Here is a 6861-nt window from a genome sequence, read left to right as displayed (position 1 = left end):
CAGACTTGAAGTGAATGTTGGTGTACTCAACATTTACCATGTTGCCTGGTGGGAGACTTTCCTCTAGAAGATAAATTGATAGCTTAAAATTTCTGCTTCTGCAGAAAGAAGGCAGAGCATTAATGGCCTACTGTTAGGGAGGAATAAAAAAGCAGAGAAGCTTGAGAATCCCTCTGCTGTTCCAAGATTTGGTACCATTTCTGGAACACTATAAACTGTGGGATCTTGCATGTTTTGTGTTGCCAAGGCCACGTGTCATGGGAGCATTTTAAGTCCTAATACTGAAGAAAGAAAAGTAGTAGCTGAGTTTGGTTGTTAAATTTATAATTTTTAAATCAATGAAATATTTCTCAAAGCAATTTTAATAGTTATAAGATTTGTTTCAGATTTTCTGATTGTTTTAGAAAAGAGTTATTTCTTTTATATGTGCATTAAAGTGAAGGATTTGTCTTTTATTATTTTATATTCCACATGTTGTCGAATGTAGGGTCTTGCATGTAGCAAATTTTTGAATAAAATTTAATTGGCTTAAAAATACTATTTTTCTGATGACCTTTTTATGAGATTGTTTGGGAGACATATAATAACATGAATTTTTCCAAAGTTTTCCTACCTTAACCACTCTGCTTATAACCATTCATATATATTGCAGACAAAATAGGGCATGCAGAATGTGATTAGATTGAAGCCTCCTATTCCTGGAAGTTATTAAAATGGGTATCACATATGTCTATTAGATGTGAAGCTGGTAGAAGAACTTTAATTAAGCTGTATGCAACAACCCAAAGAACTCTGTTCCCAGAGGAGGTAGTAGTAGAAACTTACTTTTCAATACAATCGGGTTCAACAGTGGTTGTCTTTAAAGATATTGACTTTTTGGTCATCAAAAAAATTAAATTATTGATTTATTGAAATAATAAAGTCATGCTCATTTAAAAATATTTGAAGATACAGATGTTATGGCTGAAGATTTATTACAAAATGAATCCCAGTGAACCATACCTACCAGAATTCAAGTCGTGATTCAGACTTCTCACAGTGGATGTGGGCTGGCCATAATAAGATTTGCTCAATGTCATAGAATGTGGTGCTAATTCTGGCCTTAGGCTTTCAGAAGGCTGCAGCTTTGTCTTTGTCTACCCTGAGACATCATGTAAAGAAGTCCGAAGTAGTTAATTTGAAGTTGAGAATTATTCAGGAAAGATAGGCTTTATTGCTGAAAGACCATAAGAAAAAATCTCAAACCATTCCAGCCATACCAGCTTGGGTGCTTGATATGTGTTTGAATCTTGAATTCTTCAGTTCCAGTGAAGCTGCAAGTTGACTTCAAATGCTCAGGTAAATTTGGTTAATCCACGAGGAACGAGATAAGCTACTAAATTGGACCTGGTCCTTATTGCAGAATCATTAGAAAATACATAGCTGTATTGTTTTAAGCACTAAATCCGGGGATGTTTATCTGGCAATAACTCATAGCATTTTTTGGACAAGAATTCAAGATCGGCTTCTCTTGATGCTTTTGACTTTGGCTCTAACTTGAGGTGGTGGTCACGATGCTGGCTGGCTGGGCTGTAGTTATCTGAAGGCTTTACCAGGGCTGGCATGTTCTTTGCTCACATGGCTTAAGAGACTGGCAGGTTAGTCCTTGTTGGGTGTGTTGGGTGTGTTGGTTCCTTCTGTCCCAGGTCTCTCTGTATGGCTGACTGAGTGTTCTTACCATATGGTAGCTGACTTCCCCAACATGTGATCTGAGAACCCAAGGGGAAGCTGCACTGTCTTTTGTGACCTGGTCCTAGGTGTTACATATCGTCATTTCTGCAATATCATGTTGGTCACTCAGGTCATTTCTATCCAATGATATAAATCAATTTGGATGAAATGTAGAATAACAGAAATGTGTATAAGAAATATGTGGATGATAGTGGAATCTGACAGGCCATTGAACCATAGAGGGAAGAGTTTCATTAATGCCTTAGGACTTGAGACATAAGGGTGGTAGAAAACAAGGTTTATACATTTTGTGTGGAAGAAAAGTTTCCATTTCTTACTAAAAATCATAAATGTGAAGAAAAGTTTAATGATAAGTGAAGAAAATAAATTCATTTGGACTTGAGTACATTAGTGAAATGGTATGCTAAGAGTAATTCTCCACCTTCAAGTTAAAAAAAATCTGTATTGAAGATTAATTTATGCATAAAAAGCATGTAAATAACTTGGAATCATTAGAAGAAGTTTTAGTACTGAGTTAATGCACATAGTATGAATCTACACAGAGTAAAAATATTTTCTGATAGATGAAATTGGCCTCTAACCTAGTCAGTGTGGAAGACACAGGTATTATTAAAAGTTATTTTTTTTTACTGTTTTATTTTGCTGATTTATACATAGAAATTTAAAAGATTTATGAAATCCCAGTGTATTAAAACTGGATTAATAATGTTTTGGCAATCAGAGAGTCTTCTTTTCAATACAATAATTCTTTCTGTGGTTTTGGGGATAGGATAGATGATGTCAGTTTTTTTTTTCTTTGATGTTTCTGTTGCATGATTCTAGTATTTAAAATTTTCTTTTTTAAGTGTTGAGTCAATGTAGCATTTTGCAATCCATCTTTTTTGCTTTCAGTGTAGCAAATTATCTACTTCTGCTTCTTTATGACAATCCTTCAAATGTCTACTTTTATTTTGTTTCCACTATGACATATACACCAAGCCTCAGGCTATTTGCAGATAATATTCACTGTTATTGTTAACTTCTTTATGACTTAAAATTCCTCCATTGTGTTAATATAAAAGCAGTCTGAAAACATTACTTGGAAATATAGATATATCTTCGTATGATGCAATTTGAATTTAGTACTTCACTAAATTATAAACTCTATGGAAGCAGGGGTTGCCTGTTTTTACTCAGTATTGTATTCCTAGTATCTACTGAACTGCCTAGCACCTAAAAAAATTATTGAATAAGTGAATATAGTAACACTTAATAGATATGTCTTTTTGTCAGATCCTGGATTTGTTCTTTTCTTAAAATTTTACGGTTACATTAATGGAAAAAATACTGTGTTTTTAAAGTATATTTCAGCATTTCAAAAGCATTTTGCAAATAATTAGTAAGTTTTCCCTATATCACTGGACAATGTTTGCCTTTTGTTGAAATCACACTGCCCTAATGCCCTAAAGGCATGTTTTTGTTTTTTTGTTTTGTTTTGTTTTAAACCATGAAAAGGAAAAGTATATTACTTCCAGTAGAAAAGGAGTAAGAACAATTCCATTCTTAGGGAATCCAATTATCCAAGGTATAGTGAGTATACTGAAGCAAAGTGAGGACCCTCTAAAATATGGAAACAAGACAACATTCTTAAAGTAAGGCAAGTAAGAATTGTCCAGTTTTAGTTGAGATTAGCCTTCTGTAGAAAAGTTGTACATCAAGTTGTCCATGGCTCATGTAAAATGCCCTTCTAAACTCAATTTTGCTCAGTTCCTTGCTTACAAAACTACTTTCTAATTAGTCACCGTTCCCTATATTTTGATCCGAAAGAGTCCTTGAATGGTAGATGGATATATTTTCATGACCAGTGAACAAACATATTTCTAATTAAAAACAAACATGTTATGAATCAGCCTCTGATGAGTTTATCCAGCCTTATCAATGTTCAGGAGCCTATTCATTTGGGTGCCCTGAAAACAAACAATAACAAGCAATAACCTCCCCAGGAATAAAAACATAGGTATTATACTATTAGTCTTTTTAAAATCTGTGTGGACAACTAACACCTTTCCTTGTATTTTATTCCTAATCTGTCACTTAACTTTATTCTCAACATTTTAGAAAACTACATCATAGATGTTAATATAATGAGCAGATATCACCATGAGAATTATTTGATAAAATTCTAGTTTGAGCATACAATTTTGGCAGTACACAAAGTATCAATTGGTTCAGCTCATTAAACTTTGTTGATATATAAACTGAATTTGACAAATGAATAAGGACTGTTTTGCCAAATCTTGTTTTTGGCTACTATTTTAGCACATCAGCTCAACAATAAGTGTTCAACAATAACAAAGCAGTTTATCATAATATCTGTAATAAAGAGAATGTTTAAAGTGAATATCTAGGGGCTGGGGATGTGGCTCAAGCGGTAGCGCGCTCGCCTGGCATGCGTGCGGCCCAGGTTCGATCCTCAGCACCACATACAAACAAAGATGTTGTGTCCGCCGAAAACTAAAAAATAAATATTAAAAAAAATAAAGAGAATATCTAAAGAGAATGTTTCAGAAATGCACAAAATTATCTAGTTCAGAATTTATGTAGGAGATTTACTATACATAAGTAAAATATGTTCTCTAAGAGTTGCATTTGAATTTAGACTCAGGTTTTGAATGAAAAGTCTGTGTCTTAAGTAAAGAAATATTTGTTGTTTTGAAAAAGTTCATGAAACTATTCAAATGTATTCACAGGAACATGTAAATAAAGAAGAATAAAAAAAGTTTTGGATAATATAATAGCAATAAGATATATTATGTGAATGTAGTAGGCAGAAAAAACACCACCTCTAATTTTTCTTCCTAATCCTTAGAATCTGTTGATATTATACTATATGTAAATATAGGTGAATATTGCATTATATGGCAAAAGATATTGATTAGTTAAGAATTTTGAGAAGAGGAGCTTATTGCCAAATATCTGGAGGGCCTTAAATGCAATAACATAGTTTCATAAGGGTGAGACAAGGAGGTTATACATGGGAAGGAGAGAAGCCAGAGCAGACAGAGATGTGGCCACAAGGCGAGAGATGCTAACTGCACCAGAAGCTGGAAGAAGTAAGGAGTATCTTTTCCCAGAGCCTCTGAGGGGATATAAACTTCTGACACCTTGACTTTGGCCTTGTGTCTTCTAGAACTATGAAAGAATAAATTTCTGTTGCTGAAGCGACCAAGTTAGGAACAATGTGTTACAGCAACTACAGGAAACAAATACAGTTGGGGATAGGCTTTCAGAAGTTTCCTTCTCCTCTCCAACTTAAAAATCATGCTACTTCTTTCAGTATTGGGTTACAGATGGAATGTACACAGTTCATCTTGATGAAAAGCACTGTAGTCTGATAAGATCATATGACATGTTGCTACATCAAAATGTTTTTCCTTTTTTAGTGATTAAGATTTACATGTAGTCTTGATTATAGTTTTGTCTAACTAGGTGTGGTGACATATGCCTGCAATGTCAGTTACTTGAGAATTTGAGTCAGGAGGATTGTAAGTTCAATACCCACCTGGGCAATTTAGGAAGACCCTGTCTCAAGATAAAGTATTTAAAAAGGTGGGGGCAGGTGGACTGGGAATATATGTCACTGCTTGCTTATCAAGAGTGAGGCTCTGGATTTAATCCCTAGTACTATCAAAAACTCTGTGTGTGTGTGTGTGTGTGTGTGTGTGACTAGATTGGTAAGGTGTCAGAATGATAAAAATTAGGTTTGTAATGATTGATTTTTTTAACATACATAAATAAAACCACAATGATGATATGTAATGCTTAATTTTCCTTTCTTTCTAACATTCCTGGCTTAACAGTGAATATTCTCCCGCCAAAGAAAGTAGTACTTCTCTCAGATTCTGTGCTTGAGGTTTGGTACTTCCTGTGGAGATTTTTTCTTTCCTTTCTCTCCTGTCTTTTCCCAAATGTGTATTAAATGACTATTATGGCTATGATCTGTTCAAAATGCTGAGAATATGGCAGTAGACAAGGCAGAAATGGTCTTTGTGTATTTGATGACGGGGTCATCATGAGCCCATGAGTGCCTTTGTGCAAATGAGTCAAAGGTACCTCCTTTTTTTTTGCAGTCACAGTTTGAGGGCATGGGATTACCAGCTGAGTCAAACCTGGATTTAGGCCTCTCTTGCTCCCTTGGCTTGGCACTTCAGTGCAGAGCGCAATCCACCCTGCTATAGGCAGAAGCCCTGCTTTGTCTCAAGAAGCTTATTATGTAGACATAGCAGATGTTTTTCTGTTAGTATCTCCAGCATTTTTTACTTTGGGAAAAAGGAAGAACAATTGTTTCAGCTTAGTGAATAGAGCAGCCTCCATTTCCAAATAAGATCATATACACTCAAGAATGGAGAAGCTGAAAAGGTGAATATTGATACTTTCCACTATTGCATACTTTCTCCACAGAAGCTGGAAAGTTTATCTAGACAGTTATTTATGAACTAAACCCTAACCCTACAAACCAGAGGCTTTGTTCTATCTCGAGTTGCACAGAAGATGGACTGTTGGAGAATAATCCTTGTACACATTGGATAGGAAACCAACTACTGCTTGGGAATATTTTGTGGGCTATGGACTGTTAAAACTTCTGGAGAGGTGCTAATAGGCTGTGAAAAACTATTTGGGAAGATGATATATTGAATGAAAAAAGTATTACAAGAACACATGTATCCAGAACTACAACCCAGATGTGTATGGAGAAAATGCCACTCTTTGGGGACTACTCAGAATTATCATATGACAGGGATGGAGAAAGTTCTTGAATTCTTGGTATACTTTATCTTCCTGTCATCAGCAGCAAAGATACATGTGGATAAATTTTTTATATTTCTTCTTAAAGTGAAGATATATTTGTATTGTTTCAAAAAAGAAATGAATATCCTTGGAAAGTTGAGAAGGTTGTGGGATTTGGGCCATGAGTATGTGTACATACAATAATAGGCATGTTTTCCTTTAAAAAGATAACAAGAGATTTAAATTTTCTCATATTTCCTATCATAGCTTAGGGATTTAGGGACAAAAAATAACTGATAAGTGATTTAAAAAAAAACAGCAGAAAAATGCCTGATTCAGTAATCCAGCTTGCCAAATGGAGGC

Source organism: Marmota flaviventris, chromosome 10, assembly GCF_047511675.1.
Source record: "Marmota flaviventris isolate mMarFla1 chromosome 10, mMarFla1.hap1, whole genome shotgun sequence".
Classification (NCBI taxonomy): Eukaryota; Metazoa; Chordata; class Mammalia; order Rodentia; family Sciuridae; genus Marmota; species Marmota flaviventris.
Note: the sequence above shows the minus strand (reverse complement) of the source record.